Source organism: Haliotis asinina, chromosome 9, assembly GCF_037392515.1.
Source record: "Haliotis asinina isolate JCU_RB_2024 chromosome 9, JCU_Hal_asi_v2, whole genome shotgun sequence".
In the NCBI taxonomy this organism is placed as follows: domain Eukaryota; kingdom Metazoa; phylum Mollusca; class Gastropoda; order Lepetellida; family Haliotidae; genus Haliotis; species Haliotis asinina.
Window position 1 is genome coordinate 57213232 of NC_090288.1, and position 17001 is coordinate 57230232.

The 17001-nt window shown below is 36.3% G+C and overlaps 1 protein-coding gene across 4 annotated transcripts in view; it reads left to right on the plus strand.

Annotated features, from left to right (window-relative positions):
- The window catches only part of LOC137296197 (synapsin-like), a 119413-nt gene that overhangs the window by 18186 nt on the left and 84226 nt on the right, over positions 1-17001 (plus strand). For all 4 annotated transcript variants that reach the window (XM_067827928.1, XM_067827927.1, XM_067827931.1 and 1 more), the window contains exon 2: positions 16655-16794. The gene's annotated coding sequence lies outside the window, so the exon portion shown is untranslated. The remainder of the gene's footprint in view (positions 1-16654; positions 16795-17001) is intronic.

Sequence of the window (17001 nt, forward strand, 5' to 3'; positions counted from 1 at the left end):
ATTTGCACCCAAGTTTTGGCCCCCAGAGTGCAAACAGACTGTTTGTGTAGTTTTAGACAACATGATCTGCTGTCCTTTAAAGCTGAATATCGTCATGTATTGTTATACTATAGTGGTCATAGTACATATGAGTCGTTTGTTCAGAATCAGCCCACAGATTGATCCAGGCCTGTATGGCTTTCTAACATAACCAAAGAGAAAACCATATTCATGTCAAAAAGTGTCCAGAATTTGAAGAAGCTTGGATAAAGGAGGCGCTTATTTAAACCAAATCACAAGATAAGCCTGATTTGCAATTGAAGTTAGTGAAACTGACACATTTCAATGATAAAACCATGGCAGTCATATACTTCTTTTGTGCTGCAGTGTTCTGTAAAACAGTTCCTGTAACATACATAAGTGATTATGGCCTGACATTTAAGCATTTGAACTTTGTACACCAAGCTTATACCGACATGTGCAGATTGCTTAAAATGGCCAGTGCGATAACTTCATTAGCAGCCTGATGAGTTTAGGATGTCATCAGTGTGAGGACAACACACAATGTTACTTTACTGTGACACTTTAACAATAGGCAAGATCACATATCTAATTTTATTGGATTTGATTTTGTATCTGGGTGTATACATACAATTTAATTACCTGCTTGTCCAGCCTAGGGAAGTAAGGGAAGCTCCAATATGTCTTGTCACCTAAAAAAAGGGAAACATGACAAGAAAGAATTTGTCAACCACATAATGTGCTATGAGATTAGCAGTCCTGTTTCAGACGGATATCACATATTGTCCATTTTCCCATCTGAGGTCTGTGAATATAGCTGATTACTTGACATACAATATTTTTGAATAGTGAGAAACTGCTGATTACTGACATGCAAGATTGTTGATGTGTGAGATACCACTGATTGCTGATTCATGAGATCATCCTGAACAGAACATACCCTCTGTGGGTTGAGACTAAAGATCTCTTCTATGCTGGACTAAATCAGAAACTATTTTCGAGTGATATTTTAATGTTTATAACAATCACAGCTCACTTACTCATTCTCAAGGCCCATCTCTCAGAAGAAGTTTTTTTCATTTCCCCATTTTGACTGGCATGTAATCAAAATACCGCAGAATTTCTGCAAGACTGAGTTTTCAGAACTAAAATTTCAAACCATCTTTTTAATGAAATGTCAGTCATAACATTGATCTTCCAAGGTTCCGAGAGGTTTCTTCACAGCAGTGGGTCTAATGGGTCTCCTTTAGGTGCATGTGTCTCCTCAAGGTGTGTGTCTCCTTTAGGTGTGAATGGGTCTAGATATGTGTGTCACATCTCTGTGCATGTCCCCTCTAGCTATGTGTGTCTCGGTGTGTGTCTTTATGTGTGTCTCCACTGTGTGTGTGTGTCTTTGTGTGTATGGGTCTTTATGTGTGTGTCTTGTCTCTAGGTGTGTGTATCCCCTCTGTGTGTGTGTGTGTGTGTGTGTGTGTGTGTGTGTGTGTGTGTGTGTGTGTGTGTGTGTGTGTGTGTGTGTGTGTGTGTGTGTGTGTGTGTGTGTGTGTGTGTGTGTACCACATCTATCTTTCTGTCTCCTGTGGATGTGACTGGAATATGCTGGAGTGTGGCTAAATGAAAAAATAAATGAATCATAATGATCAACCTGAGTTTATTAGACACATTCTCATTCTCATATAAGATGTGAACATAATATTCATGTGATCCAGTTGGGCATCTTGTCAGCAACTTCATATTGTACACTTTGGGGGATAAATTGATGCAGTGCTCATTTATTGCAGTATCATTCAACAAGATAACAACATGAAGTATGATGGATGCATTCTGACTCCTTAATGCTTTCAGCTAAGCAATAATAATTTCTGCTAAACAGTCTGTGAACTGAGTCCCTCATCCATGCAAGAGGATAATGTTTTATTAAGTCAACTTGACAGCATTTTGCAACACATTATTAATTTGTCCATTAGAAACAAAGTGATATCACTTACTGATAATATTTCTGAAAAGTTTGTTAACAGTAATAAATCACTCTCCAAATGATGTAATGAATTGCTATGATTCTCTCCGAATCTGAGACATACCGCTTGTCAAACAACGACTTATTAACATTGGCAATCAGTAATTGATTTTGCCCTGGGATATTCTTCTACAGGCTTGTTTACTTGGCTATTGCAAGGGAATACAATTAGGATTGATTGTTACCTAACAACTTTATTGATCAAGGCTTTCCAAGATTGAATAAAGCAGCCAAATTCTCCAGTGATAATGCTGATTCATTTCTAGTTTTTGGATAGTTGTTCACTTCAAGCTCTGTTCTTTGCCAAGTACGAAGATCTTACCATTGTCCTAAGTTTTCTTTTTCAGATGTTGTATGTGCTGTGTTGAACTGCAATGGAAGACTATGATAGTGTCGTTTTTTTTTTAACAGGCATTGTTTACATCTCCACAACTTGATGATTACTCATCCCGATATTGCAAAAAGTTTGCTGATGTGATGCTAACTTTTAACTCATTAACTCACTCTTAATGATCATTTGAAATTTAGTGAATTTACTTAGTGTTAAGGAACCTCCTGAAAGAAAAGGCTGAATTGATACAATATCAGCGATGTGTAATGTGGTTTGAATTTTGGGGGAATGTTGTTCTAAACATTGATATTATTGTATGAAGTTGAAAGTTGATGGTGTGACTATAGATATTTATGGAAAGTAACAAACAAAATGTGTCAAATATTATGAGACTGATGCATTGTAATGAGAGTATAGACGTCCTGGAAAGTTGAACTTTGGAGTTAATGACATTTATGACATTTGAAAGTTGTAGTATACTAGTGCTTACTTCAGTAAAATTCTTTCATATTATTAATGAAAAAGTTGAGTTGCCTTTATTTCAACAATGCACTTGTAAGAAGAAAACAACATACATGGTCCTAATACAGCTTGCACCATGTATTTAGCATGAGGTGTTTCAATGTCAGAAATATCATGATCCATGTTTAGTTTTAATGGGTGATAGTAGTCTTTCCCAGATAAAAGCATTTATGATGAAGTGTCTTTCCTAAAACTAAAAAATAATTTTATCTAGAAAAACATAAAACATTCAACGTTTCTCACCTAATTTTCTGTTGAATAATTGATAGAAATTCTTACTTATATGCCTTTGATGTCAAGCATGTTGATCTTAAAGATTTGAGAGGAATTTTTTGTTAACTTGTGTGGATATGTTTAATATCAGAATTTTGACATTTTGTCTATCATTCAAAATATTGATTCCAACCTTTGGAGTAATTTGTCCCTAGAGTACACAAAGCACCACTAGTTACACTGGTCAACAGCTTGGCAATGTCACATAATTGCACCATCTTGGTGTCAAATGACACAGAGGTCTGCCATGCACGGAGATGCAATACCATTGCCATTATCTCCTGTAGAAGTCTGTTTGGATGATAATTATGCTTATCAAGACAATGTGCTGCATATTTGATGAAACACCAATCCATTATTGGAACAAGGGAGTTAATTTAAGACTTATGATAGCATGTTAATTGTAAGTGTAATGAATATGTTATGCAGTTTTATTTGTCATATGCAGTGATAATTGTGTCGTTGAGCCATTACCTCTCTGGCTTTGCGAAGTAGTTACCTCATTTGCATACTCTTGGGAATTTTGGGTAGAAGTGGCTCTCGCTGAACTATTCTTATCATTTCTGCTTTGAATGGCTTTATCACATCTATGTGGTGGCAGATTATTTCTGTAGCTTGTGATTGTCAGTGGTGACAGGTTAGTGACATAGTTAATTGTGTCTTTAAACACCAATAGGTCTCATGTTACGTGTGTTTGTGTTAACTGAATTGCATAAGTGCCAGTTTGGTGCCTTATTGATTGTGCCATTATTGTTTTTCAAAATATTTACAAGACATGATTTAGCAATAAGAGCATTTTACTCAATAGATGACAACTTCTATATTCTGTAATGAGGTAATGTTTTGTTTCTTTGTTCCACAGTGTTCCATTCTCTGTTTTGTCAAGAGACTTGCTTGACGTTGTATAAGGATCTATTCTGAAATGTCACATCGTAACAGAATAAAGAAGTTGTCATCCAAGAAGAGTCTAAATTTTTTTGTTGCTCATCATCTTTTAAAATGTCAAACACAGATCCAGATTTAGCTGTCAGGTTGTTTACATAAGCACAGTCAACAAACAAACAAACAGACAAACAACAGCTTTCATATGTTTTATGTATTTGTCGTTTCTTAATGACTTCCCATTTCACTTTGTTAAAAGTTTGTTTACATTTTGTTTCAACAGTGGTCAGGTTGACTGGAGTTTTGTCATCAGTGGTAATCGTGAAGCATCTGAATCTGCTCATTAAGTTTTTAACATGTATTGTTTGTTCTTCTTTAATGGTCTCTAAGAATGTTTCTACTTATTAATTCATTAGTGAATATATGTATTGAAGGCTATACCTTATCTGACTCTGACAATCGATACTGACCTTTATGTGATGGACTTTTGAATAAGTTTGTATTTAGCGATTATCCCCTGTACCTTTACACCAGGATATCATGTAGAAGTACTTAGTGGTTGTGTAGGCGAGTGGCTGAAGTGTTTCCTTGTCATGCGTAAGTCATAGGATTGGTTATTCACATGAGGACAAGTTCATGTATTCCTCCACCATGTCTCTTCCTCCACCATACACGCTTGTCACAAGAGACAATCGGGTCGTCAGGCTCACTTTCTTGGTTGACATGTGTCATCGGTTCCCAGTTGTTTAGATTGATGCTCATGCTGTAGATCACTGGATTGTCGAGGCCAGACTTGATTATTTACATACATCCACCAAATACCTGGAATATTGTTAGATGTGGTGTTAAGCTGCATTGCAAACAAAACAAACAAACACTGTCTTTTACAAATAATTCAGTCTTATGACCACTATGATACAGCCCACAGTTATGTCAACGACAGTCCCTAATGCATCGGTGTTGTTTGTTTTTGTGTAATTACACAGGAATATAATGATGTATTGTCTTTAACAAAAACTCCAGGTATAAAACTGCTTTTGATATATCACCAGTTCATAGTTGGGTGAGCTTCAGTACCTAAAGCACCAGTGTTATTTGTTCAAGTGTCTTTAAATACACAAATATTTCCTAGAGGGAACAGGAAGAAGAAGCACCCAAGACAATCAGTGCAAGACCTCAAGGTGTTGATGTGTTCAAGGAGACAATTTCTAGGATGGTCTGGAAGTGAGCAAGTTACTGCAATTGATCTGTGAACAAACACTGGGAGAGGGTGATAACAGTCTTACCCAGGCCATTTCCAGATCAATATGCCTCTTTGCTCAGTTTCCTGCCAAATAATCTCTAAGCCAAATCCTTCCCAAGTAATCTCCGACCAAAGTGAAAATGTGGGAAAATGATGATGTGGTCCCTGATGTCCTTGATTGCATTAAATTTTCAACAGTGCTTCCAATAATAACTGATTTGAGACGATGAGATGCTCAGTTGGAATTTATGATGCGAACATAATATGAGTTGTTTTAATGGCAGCAGTAGGATGTTATTGGTTTAGTGAATGTATATTAATGTTTCCAGTTGAAATGCCTGTTATGATGTACCATAGGTATGAAATATGCTATACAAAATTTAAAAATGTAATGTTTATCATGTTTAAGATAACACAAGGTGAATATTGTGTTGATTTTGGTTTGATGACTTGTACTGTATTATTTTTTTCTGATGCTTTAATTTCTAAAGTTGTCAGATTTCAAAATTCAGATGAAAACATTGAGGGGAGTCAAATGTCACAATAAACTTGATGTAGTGAGAATGGTATATTCAAATCCTTATATTATGCTTGACATTCAAGACATCATCACTGATGATCACATATAGCATTATCAGATATGATAAACAGCTTAAAACATGAAAGCCATTATGCTCCAGCCATGCCCCTACATTGTCTGCAGATATTGAGGTGACAGTCTAATCTTGCTTGAACATCACAGCCTTCTCAGTTCATGTTTCAACTTAGCAAGTTCAAAATGTCAAACACGAAATGAGTTATTTATGTCCTGTTTTGTAATGGTCCTTCTTTAACTATAGTGTTCTTAGATGTTAACTGAATGTTTGAAGAATTGGAAAACTATTGACATGTCTTCAAGTGGTTCATGAAATGAGCAATTCTGATCTGTGGAATTTATCAGTAGTCTTCAAGGTTAGAGATTTGGTAATTTACTGTCATCTGGGTTTAATAAGCAGCCTTATGAAACGTTTGAAGTTATAATTTGAACATTGCTGTTGATGTCTGACTAAATAATTGATATCAGACATCTTCTAGAAACTTCTGCTAAGCCCTTGTGCATCTTTGACATTATTTGATGATGACATTATCAGACCAAGCTAATATATATCTTGAGATATCTACCTGATGTTATTTTTCTGCCAGTCATCATTGATCATTGCTTGAGCATGCTAATAAGAATTTTTTTATTACAAACTTGTGAAGAGTAATTATGTGAGAAACAGTTTTCTTGCCAGAAAGTGAGTTTGTTCGTGTTTAGTCTTGAAACCAACCTGAGTCAGGATCCATTGACACACTTCTCCTGTCAGTGTCATTGGGAATAACAGTCATTCCATATGTTATTTTAATTACCAATTTCTGACAGATGTCATTCGCTTCAGGCCATTTTTGTTGTAGAGGATTGATACATTTGTATGTAAGGCCAGACCAATTTAAGTTTTTGTTTTATGGATATTTGTTCCCTGAAACCTGTTTCCCTTTTTTCAGTGTAGTGTCAGTCATTTGATATGGGGAATTAGCTTTCTGCCTTCAAATGTAATACAAGTAAGTCAATGGCTTTAGAAGTAATTTTCTTGGAACATTTGTAACCCGTGGGCCTAAAGGATAGGACCCTGGTTCTTTTTCAACCGATACAGTTCTTTTTGATCATACACTGCTGTTTCCCAGAACAATAATAGTAATGTGCTCAGCATCATGGATTTGGTAGAAGATTTCTATAGGAGAAAAGCGTTGATGTCTCTATTCTAACTTTTTAGACATCTGAGGTCAAGCCAACCAATATGCACGTGTGATAGTTAAGGAAATCTTCAGGTTTTAGTCAGTTGTAATAAAGTAGTATACATGATGGTGTCCTTTCTAACGGAAGAGAAGATTAAAACAATATTGTGCAACAAAAACTAATGTAATGGTGAAGAATGAACATTTCCAAGGGCAGTTATAAAGAATCATTAAAATGACCAGTGATGGATATTCTCCTCAGCAAACCATCAACACGTCCTAAGGTAAACAAGAAGATGAACCATCAACACCTAAACAAACAAACAAACAAACAAACATGTCCAACTATTTACTGACAAAGAAAATAATCATTAACCATTGATGCAAATAAGGACAACCAAGGTCAATGATAAGTTGACAAGGAAAAATGATATGAACCATCAATGCATCCAAGGTCATCATGATCAACCATCAGTGCACCCAAGGACAAACATGATCAACCATCAATGCATCCAATGCCAGGCATGATCAACCATCAGTTCACCTAAGGCCAAGCATGATCAACCATCATGATTTTGACCCTCAGACAGAGACCAGATAAACATAGGAGTAACAGGACAGTCTACCAAGCTTACAGGCATTGCTTTCAATGATGTATGACTTCTGGTAGCGGTGCTGGAATCATCTTTCTAAGCAAAAATTGATCATTTCACATCAGACAGAACATTACTATGCATGTCATCTTTAGATATGATAGAAGTAATCCTCATATTATTTGATCTACTTGCATCTTAACGTGTAATACCCATACACAAATTGATTCATTGACCATTTTCTTAAAGGTATGGTCCGATTAAAGCTTTGCACACAGATCAGTTAGGTGCACAAAGTAGGTGATCTAGACTACCAGTTGTTACATTTCCATGTTTGTTGAAGCCTTATTGGCTGATTTGGACTTTGTGAGGAGGTTCTTGCTGAATGTGTGGGTTTGAATCCAGCATTAAATTGTCTTTTATTAAACAACATATGTTCATAAACTTAATAAAGATTCCTGTATTGCTCTAAACTGCTTACTGGTTTCAGACAGTTTCAGGTCTGCATATGTAGTCTGCAATCACAACAAGACACTGATGCACCCCTTCATTTGAAAGTTTGTCATGCACATGCCCTTCAGAATGCAATTTGGGGATGAAATCCTTGTCAAGTGCTCGTACAGCTGATCATGTTTAATGTTTGCCATGCTGACCCACAAAAGAGTTGCTATCTGTGGCTTATCTACTCTCTCAGGCTATATTGATCCAACAGATGCATTTTAATTGGTGTTTACATCCTGACAAGATCTGAGAGGAGAATACTTGTATTTTTATTTCAGCAGAGTTAATCAAAATTGTAATGTGAATGTCTGCATGTATATATGCTAATGTCCCTGTTTAGATGCTGAAGGGATAATACTGATGAAGTTGATTAATCATTTATTTAAAAAACGCATTTCTATTTTCTAGGGTTTACGTAAATATTGATATAAATAAATCAGAGCAATAGTAATTTCTATATTCATTGCATAAATTCATCCCCCTTGCATAACTATTGGTTGCTATGACTACAAGGTTTTATTCCAGAATAGGATACAGTTGCGTACAACTATTCATGGTCTGCCTTGACAAAATGTATCGTTAAGGCAGCTTCATATTATACTCACTCACTCACTCACTCACTCACTCACTCACTCACTCACTCACTCACTCACTCACTCACTCACTCACTCACTCACACCGTCTTTGGTTTTCTCCTGTGTGACTTAAAATATAACATGGATCTACTGCAGAATAATTGGCAATTCCCATAAGACTTGAGGAAAAAGAAATATGACAATAATGGCTTTTCATACAGTGCCTGTATACAGGGACTTGTGCAGAGCACTAAAAGGTTAATGGTCATATGACTTGTCTAACAAGGTACTCATTCACTGCTGGGTGAACAGAGGCAATTTTGAAGAAACTTGATGACCTAAGGTGAGACAACATGTCCACTTTAGGAAATAAATGTTATTGAGTTATATGTGTTGTTTGAAGTGGGTTGACACGATCCAAGCCTTCCAGGAGCAAATATTTCTGATACAGTGGAAGCTATCTTAACAGGCAGTCATTGGGACCGAAGAAATAGTTTGGTGTAGACAATATGCTGGATTGTAGAGCTGATGATAAATGTACAAGCCATGGATGGGACTGAGACTTTATGCCAGTGTTGACAAACTTTCTGGATTGGACCAATGCTGGTTTTTGGCAGCTTCCACTGTAATATGTAGGAGACACATGTAGGATGTTTCCTCAAACCTTATCAGTGAAAAAAACTCATGTTTGTCACGGTTCCACAATGAAACAGGATATTTCTGCCTTTTGGTGATCTATGATGTTATCAATATTTTTATGGTACAGAACACGCAGTAATTTTGCCTTTGACCAAGATACTACCCATCAAAAGTGAAGACACTGGTGTAAATATAGCCAATTTATGAATTCAGTCAAATATTCTAAATTAAATTTTGCAAAATATTCCTTACCATTTGAAGGCACTGTTTACACCTGAACTGACATAAAACAAATTCGTAACATGGTAAAGGCTATTGTCATGTGATCAATAAATGATGAAACTCAGTGAAGATTAGTGAATTCTTAACAATACTTTACACATAAACACAGCTTGTCATATGCATATTTTAATATGGTTTTCAGCAGTTTGGTTCATGATCTTTGCAGAATTCATTGGTATAGTTTGCGTTGGTTCCATTAAGTTAGTAAAGAAAGTCATCTTTGATCTTTCTTAGTCTTTATTAATACCGTTTTCATTTACACCTGGTGTCAGTGCTTATTTTCATTGATCTACCAATATGATTCTAACAACTAATTTGTCAGATGCCAGCTTGGGCTGATTATCAAGATAATTATAAAACCCCTGAATACCGTTAGAAGATGGTGTCAGCACTACCATGCATGTCATTACTTTTCTTCATCTCATTTTACGAGTTAATCCTATGATATGGGACTTTCTGTTATGAGCTTTTGTGGTTTATGTCCACTGGCTCCCTATAAAATCAATGATCTCTTAATGTGTATTTCATTGTAAGTGCTAAACATTGTAGTATCATGTTGAAAACCTTTCAGCTGTACAAGAATTTCAACATTTAGAGGTTTTGGGGTGTTGGATCTCAGAGTTATCGTTTACACATTTACAGCCTTTGAGAGGAGAAATGGCACTCCCTCTTCCTACTTGTCAGATCCAGCCTGTGATTTGTGGGGAAATTATTGATTTCTCTCCCCTTGAATCGAGTCTGGACTCTTCCTGTGCTGGAATATGTGTACTATGAAGAGAGAACACGCTGTGAACCTTTGAATCATTAATACAAGAACAATTGTCAATGGTATTCTGCATGGCTATTTGTCAGCTGGCTATTGGACAGTCGTAGAAGTCATCTGACCAATGATCAGACAATAACCTTGAAGCTGGGACAGTTTACTTCAGGAACTTATTCCATAGTATTCATGACACTGGATGTGCTGGATTTACATCTGCCTTCATAGAAGACCGAAGGATTCGGGATTAATGAAGTGAAGGTATTATTCTTAGCCAGAGGGGATTTTTATTGGATAGATGGAGAAGGTGATTGATACAACTAGTTGGAACATTCTTGAGGTGGAATTCTATTTTGAGAGTGCCTTGGGCACATAAGATAGGGGAATACATGCATCCTGGAAGGTATTCTGAAGCTGTGGTATTCAGCCACTCACTCAGAATGAAAGATAATTTCAGGAATTGGTTAGATCCAAACACAGATTGTCATCATTTCATCAAGAAGATATCTTTATGGCTATTTGGTGGTCAATAATCAAATAATTTTGTTGAAAATGTGTGGCCAAAACATTGTTTTCATAGTGTTGTTGTAAGGTCACTTTGTGCACCAAATGTATAATGTTTGATATGCTTCAACATCAAAATCTTTCAGACTGCTGTAGTTATTTCTCTTTATATGGGGTGGGTGGGATAGCCTAGTGGTTAAAGCTTTTGCTTGTCATGCCAAAGGCCTGGGTTCAATTCCCCACATGGGTACAATGTGTCAAACTCATTTCTGGTGTCCCCTGCTATGATTGTGCTGGAATATTGCAAAACAGCAGCTTAAAACTATACTCACTCACTCACTCACTCACTCACTCACTCACTCACTCACTCACTCACTCTTTATTTAAACTGGTTCTTTCATTATCCACCTCCATTGTCTGCTGGTCAGTGATTTTCTCTATAACATAAAAGAATGAGGAATTGCTAGAGTTCTTTTGAGTAGTATACAGTGAAATGCCACACTCTGGATCACAAGGATCAGGAACCATGACTACCCATGGGAATGCATGTTCTTTTTTAAACATCACTACACAGTTAAATCTTTCATAAGAAGGTTCTGTATCACTGGATGATCAAGATGTCACTGTATACAAAATTTCATGTACAAACAGGTGCACAACACATAGGTTGAAATGGTCTAGGATCAAGTGTCACACTTTCACTACGAGTTTAAAATTCAAAACATCAGTGCTGGAATGTCAGCTTTGATTATCTTCCAAAACTTATACTATGTGTTAAAGGCTGAAAAAACGAGAAACATCCGTGACTGGTTCACCTGGGATTACAGTGATGGCGTAATGTTTGTGAAAAGAGTGACCTTGTCCAGCACGACAAGTACTCATCCAGTTTGTGTGAAGAACTAATTGTGTATTTCTTGGCTAATTTTGGAGTCTATAATACTCCAACCATATGAAGGAATGGGGTAATGGTTGTATGTTTCACATAGTTAATATGTAAGAGAATGTCTGGAGCTTCATGTGATAAATTTCACAAGGCATAAAGCACCAGCTCTACCTTTGGTTTTATTGTAGAAAGATATGAACACGTTACACAGCTGCCTCTTAACCGCAAATTGGATAGTTTTATTAAGTAAAACATCCCGTGTTTTCAGGGGCGGTTTTCAGCTAGCTGAGTGGTTAAAGTGTTTACATATCATACTGAAGATAGGGTTTCAGTTTCCCACATGGGTACAATGAGCGAAGTCCATGTTTGGTGTTCCTTGTGTTCCTTGTGACGGTGTAAGAGTCTAAAAACCCAACTCACTCATTCACTCCAGTCATTTGTCAAATAATGTTTTATTCAATCCTCACACCATGTGACAGTTGACACTTACTATTGACTTTATATCTGATTTAGGAATTACACCCTGGTCTTTTGCATGACCACTTCACCACCAGTGTCATCCCAATCCTTAAACTAGAGTACAACAAAAGCAAATCTATGAACTCTTACACATTTTGTATAGACAGACTTTTGACTTTGTGTTTTAACACTTTTGGACAGCACCATTTGATTATGGTCTCAGTCTGGATGGCAGAACGTCAGTGATATATCACAGTCAATGTCAAACCATACAACTCTTAAAGATCCTTCCTGTTATTGCCTTAACAGTGCAATAACAAGACAGAACAAATACTGTAGATAGACTGGGAGTGATTTGTTCATGTCAGAATTGCAGCAAGGTCTTTCAGTGACCTGGCACTATAATAAAATTGGCTATAATACAGTTCTGCTGACGTGATCCTTTGTTGTTCTGGTTTGTATTTACAATCAATCAAGTAATGGCACCAAAGAAATGGCCTAACATTTCAGTCTCAGTTAATGGTATACTTTATTACCTCCATATGTGCTGTGTTTTAGTAGAGATATTCTTCCTCTGGAAGGTTTGTCCCACATCTGGGACCCTGTCTTAACCACCTTGTAAGTGGTCCATGGTTAAGTGCTATTGACAAACACATCTAACAATCATAAAGATTAAAGCTCTTTTTGTATCAACAGAAACACCCCACTATACAGGATTACAAGGGCACATTGAATGATAAACCAACATATAACCAGTTTGTCATTTTCAGTGGACCTTTCTTTGATTTTTAAGTAAATGTCAGAGGTCCAATGTTTAATGTCTAAATTTTAACCAGACCATCAGACAGGTGAATTTGAGAATCTGACATTCATGTTGAAAATTACCTTTCCTGCAACACCTGTGCTTCTGTACACCTGCAATATGTTAGCACAGTAGTCTTCTAGCTGTCATTACACCTCATTTATCCATAACTCCTTATGGTATTAATACTGCTATGAAGCTGTTGTTGATTTCTAAATGTTTTCAAACAGAAATCTTCTTGCAGTGCTGTTTAATAAATACAATATTTTCAAATTTGTTTTCATTATTACAAATAAGATTAATAAATCTTAATCTGAGAAGCATTGTGGTTAAATCAAGTTTTGGTTTGACAGTAAACGTTGACGAGTATCACCACATAACTGATATCTCATTAAGACTGTTGAGATATTTGTAAATGGAAGCAACAAAATGCATTCCATAATTGTAAGACATCTTGCACAAGTCCAACCACATCATAGACATGTGTCCATGAATCATTAATGAAGTACTGTCTGTGGGATTGAGCATGTATTGATGTCCTGGAATTCCACTTGTGTTGAGACAGTCACACCATTCTCATCGTTTGATCGGGTCCAGCGGGAAATTATACAAAAACTGTCCTTGTGATGCTCGTGAATGGAACCTTGTGGAAAGAATGGAGGTCTAACTTTGTGCATGATGTATGCATTGACTGACAGCATGACATATGCATGAGGATCATAATTTTATACATAGACCTGAGTTTCCCTTTGGGATCAATTGCTTCAAGCAACTCATGCCTAGTTTGTGTTGGGTATTGTCCATTGGTTTCCTGCCTAGGTCTGTTTGTGACATTGTCAATTTGTTCCTTCATTATGCCCTGGGGATTTTCTGATGTATGGCCAGCTTGTTGGTTGGTCTGGGTTTGCTAATATTTCTATTATGCTATGAAGTTGGGAAGGTCATATGAAGGTCAGTATTTTGACATTGACCCATCGTGACAAAGAGTCTGCTGATACTGTTTTGAATAACCAGTTAGTCTGTTGGTTTCAGGGCTGATCATTATGACATAGGCTTGTGAAGGTCAATATGTGATACTGACCTATCACCAAAACAAGTCTCCTGCATTTGCTGGTTTACCTAGAGTAACTGAATGATATCATTTGCTAGAGTAATTTTGTAGAGTAATTGTGAAGGTCATGTGAAGATCAGGATTGTGACCTTGACCTCAAGATGGTGTCATATACGCAGCTATCAGAAAATGTTCACTCATAGTATCAGTCAATCTGGTACTTGATGTACAAACAAATCTGTTTGATAACATCTTATTAAAGTCATGCCAAATTTGCTATAATTCTTTGACCAGTTTCTCTTTAGGTTAACTAGCTCTATCAAAATCTAAATGGTCACCTTAGAATCTCCAAACCTGAAGCTTATCATCAGTATAAATTGAAAATTGCAATATATCATTACACTCACTGATATTACTCAGCAAGGCGGTGGGGAACTGTATTGCAATGTTGTGTTTCTGTGTCTGTGTTAGGATACCTATTGTAATATATTCTGAGATAAAGTATTTGACATTGAGTGACAATGATTACACATCCTAGTTTGTACATTCAATAGCAAATATTACTATTTCTAGGCACTCTCACCAAAGTGCATTGCTTTAATGTTATTGTTTACTGTTTTCGTGTTTTATACAATCTGTGCTTGCATGCAGGTTGATGACAAAATGAAAATTCAATTATTTGTACAGCAAGACACAATACAGAGTCTGATCTAAGGAACCTGGACTTGCACCTGGTGCATGTGAAAATAAAAACCAAATTGCACCCAACCAATCCAAGTTTCATCCAACAAAAACCAAGTTGCACCCAACCAAACCAAGTTGCATCCAACACACCAAAGTTGCATGCAACAAAACCAGGTTGCGATCTCGTCCCGTACAATTCTCTAATTAAGTCAAAACACAGGCTAATCTGCTGCCAGTGTCACTTAAATCAATTCTGTAAAACATAATAGGAACATGTACACATGAGCTTGAAGTACCAACACTTTGACAACACCAAACCTGAAAAGGCAAATACCAGTTAGGCACAATTCCTGGGATTAATGATTAATGGTATGGTAGTTAAAGATAACAGTTTTAAGTTATCCATAAAACATGTTATGTATTCATAAACTGAAGAAGAGCTGAATACGATCAAAGATTGATTTTGTGAAGACTCAATTTTTGGGGGCACATGAAGATATAAATACAAGGATGCATTTTTCAGTGAAAGCTTCAGTGGTTCATGTTCTTTGTAGCTAATTCAAGATCTTTTCTACCGTATTTTCCCTGATGTTAAGTCTTTCAATTTTTCAAATTCAAGGAATCTGGTGATTGAAGGAGAAGTGTGCCACATGCACATAGTAACAGGTAATTTGTGTGATTATAGTGGTTACAGCAACAGCTATAAGATGGGGCAACATCGTTCATCAATTATGTAAACCTGATCCTAGCTGGAAATGTAGGTTTATAGGGTGCTTGTGCTTAATAATTAATTGATATTGATCAGAAAGGGTTCTTTGTACTTAGAAGAGAATAAGTGCCTGACTAAGTGTGCCAGAAGATTCATAATAAGGCTGTAAATCAGAAATGATTGGAAGCAAGGCATTTATGTTAGAAATAGTGGTTTTGCTGTTTTGAAATTATGAAAGTGATGCCCTGTTTTCTGCATATAAGTGTACATAGAGGAATATATTTTCATGACTGATAATTTTTCATTCCACTATACCAATTTATTGATGCCACTTCATCAATATATTGTTCGCGCCCACCTTGTCAGTATACTTGTTTACTTAAATTATACCAGGGTTTTGTTCACATTCACACATGACAACATCAATATACTGTTATATTCCACCATATAAATATGTTGGCTTGATCAGTTTATTGTTCAACTCTCCTTAGTCAATATATTCTTTGATTCCACTTCATCAATATTTTGTTTGACATCACTTCATCAGTATACTGTTCAACGTCACTTCAGCAATATATTATTTGACTCTACTTCATAAATGCATTGTTTGTTATCACTTAATCAGTATATTGTTTAACATCACTTCATCAGTAGTATATTGTTTGAAATCACTCCATCAATATATTGTTTGACTTCATCAGTACTTTGACATCACTTCTTCAATATATTGTTTGACTCTACTTCATCAATATATTGCTTGATACTTTTTCATCAACATATTGTTTCACTCCACTTCATCAATATTTTGTTTGACCGTACATCATCAATATATTGTTGATTCCGCTGTATTGATAATCCGCTAAATGATCACAACAAAATGGTCATCTGTGCTGTGGCTCTGTACCATCAGGCCGTTTGTCTCTGTAGATAACTGGACCTAGTTGTCATGGTCCCTTTAGACCCGAGATAATGAGATATCATTGAACAAGATTGATTCAGCATCATTGCCCTGAAACACAGGAGACTGAGTTGTACCTAGATGTCATACAATGTTTGCAGCACTATCATGAGTAGTCGGTCATCAGTGTCATGTGTTTGTGATGGTTGTCATATGCATATGTATTGGTTGTCATATGTGCTCTGATTGCCATGTATGTATGTGATGGTTTATGACATTCTCTTTTCACAGATTGATTGAGATGTGTGAGTGAAGCTGCTTACTCACCTTAGATGTGGAATTGGTCAGTCATCATCTGAACATTCCGTCAGTCACATCGAGCGGTAGAGTTACTGTCAGACTGTGAGGGGACCTCAGTTACATACGTTCAGGTATGCCTTGTGAATAAAAACTTGACTGCCAGTCCAACAAAAAACACCTTTGATTAATGTTGTCTGTAAAAAGATAAAAAGAAAACAAACAAGATACTGGTCTTTCTTATAGGTACCATCAATTTGATTGGATTTTTTGTCTGCACTATTTTAGAAATGTTTGTCATCCCAGTAATGTTTTGAAAACATTAGCAATTTTGGGTCAAA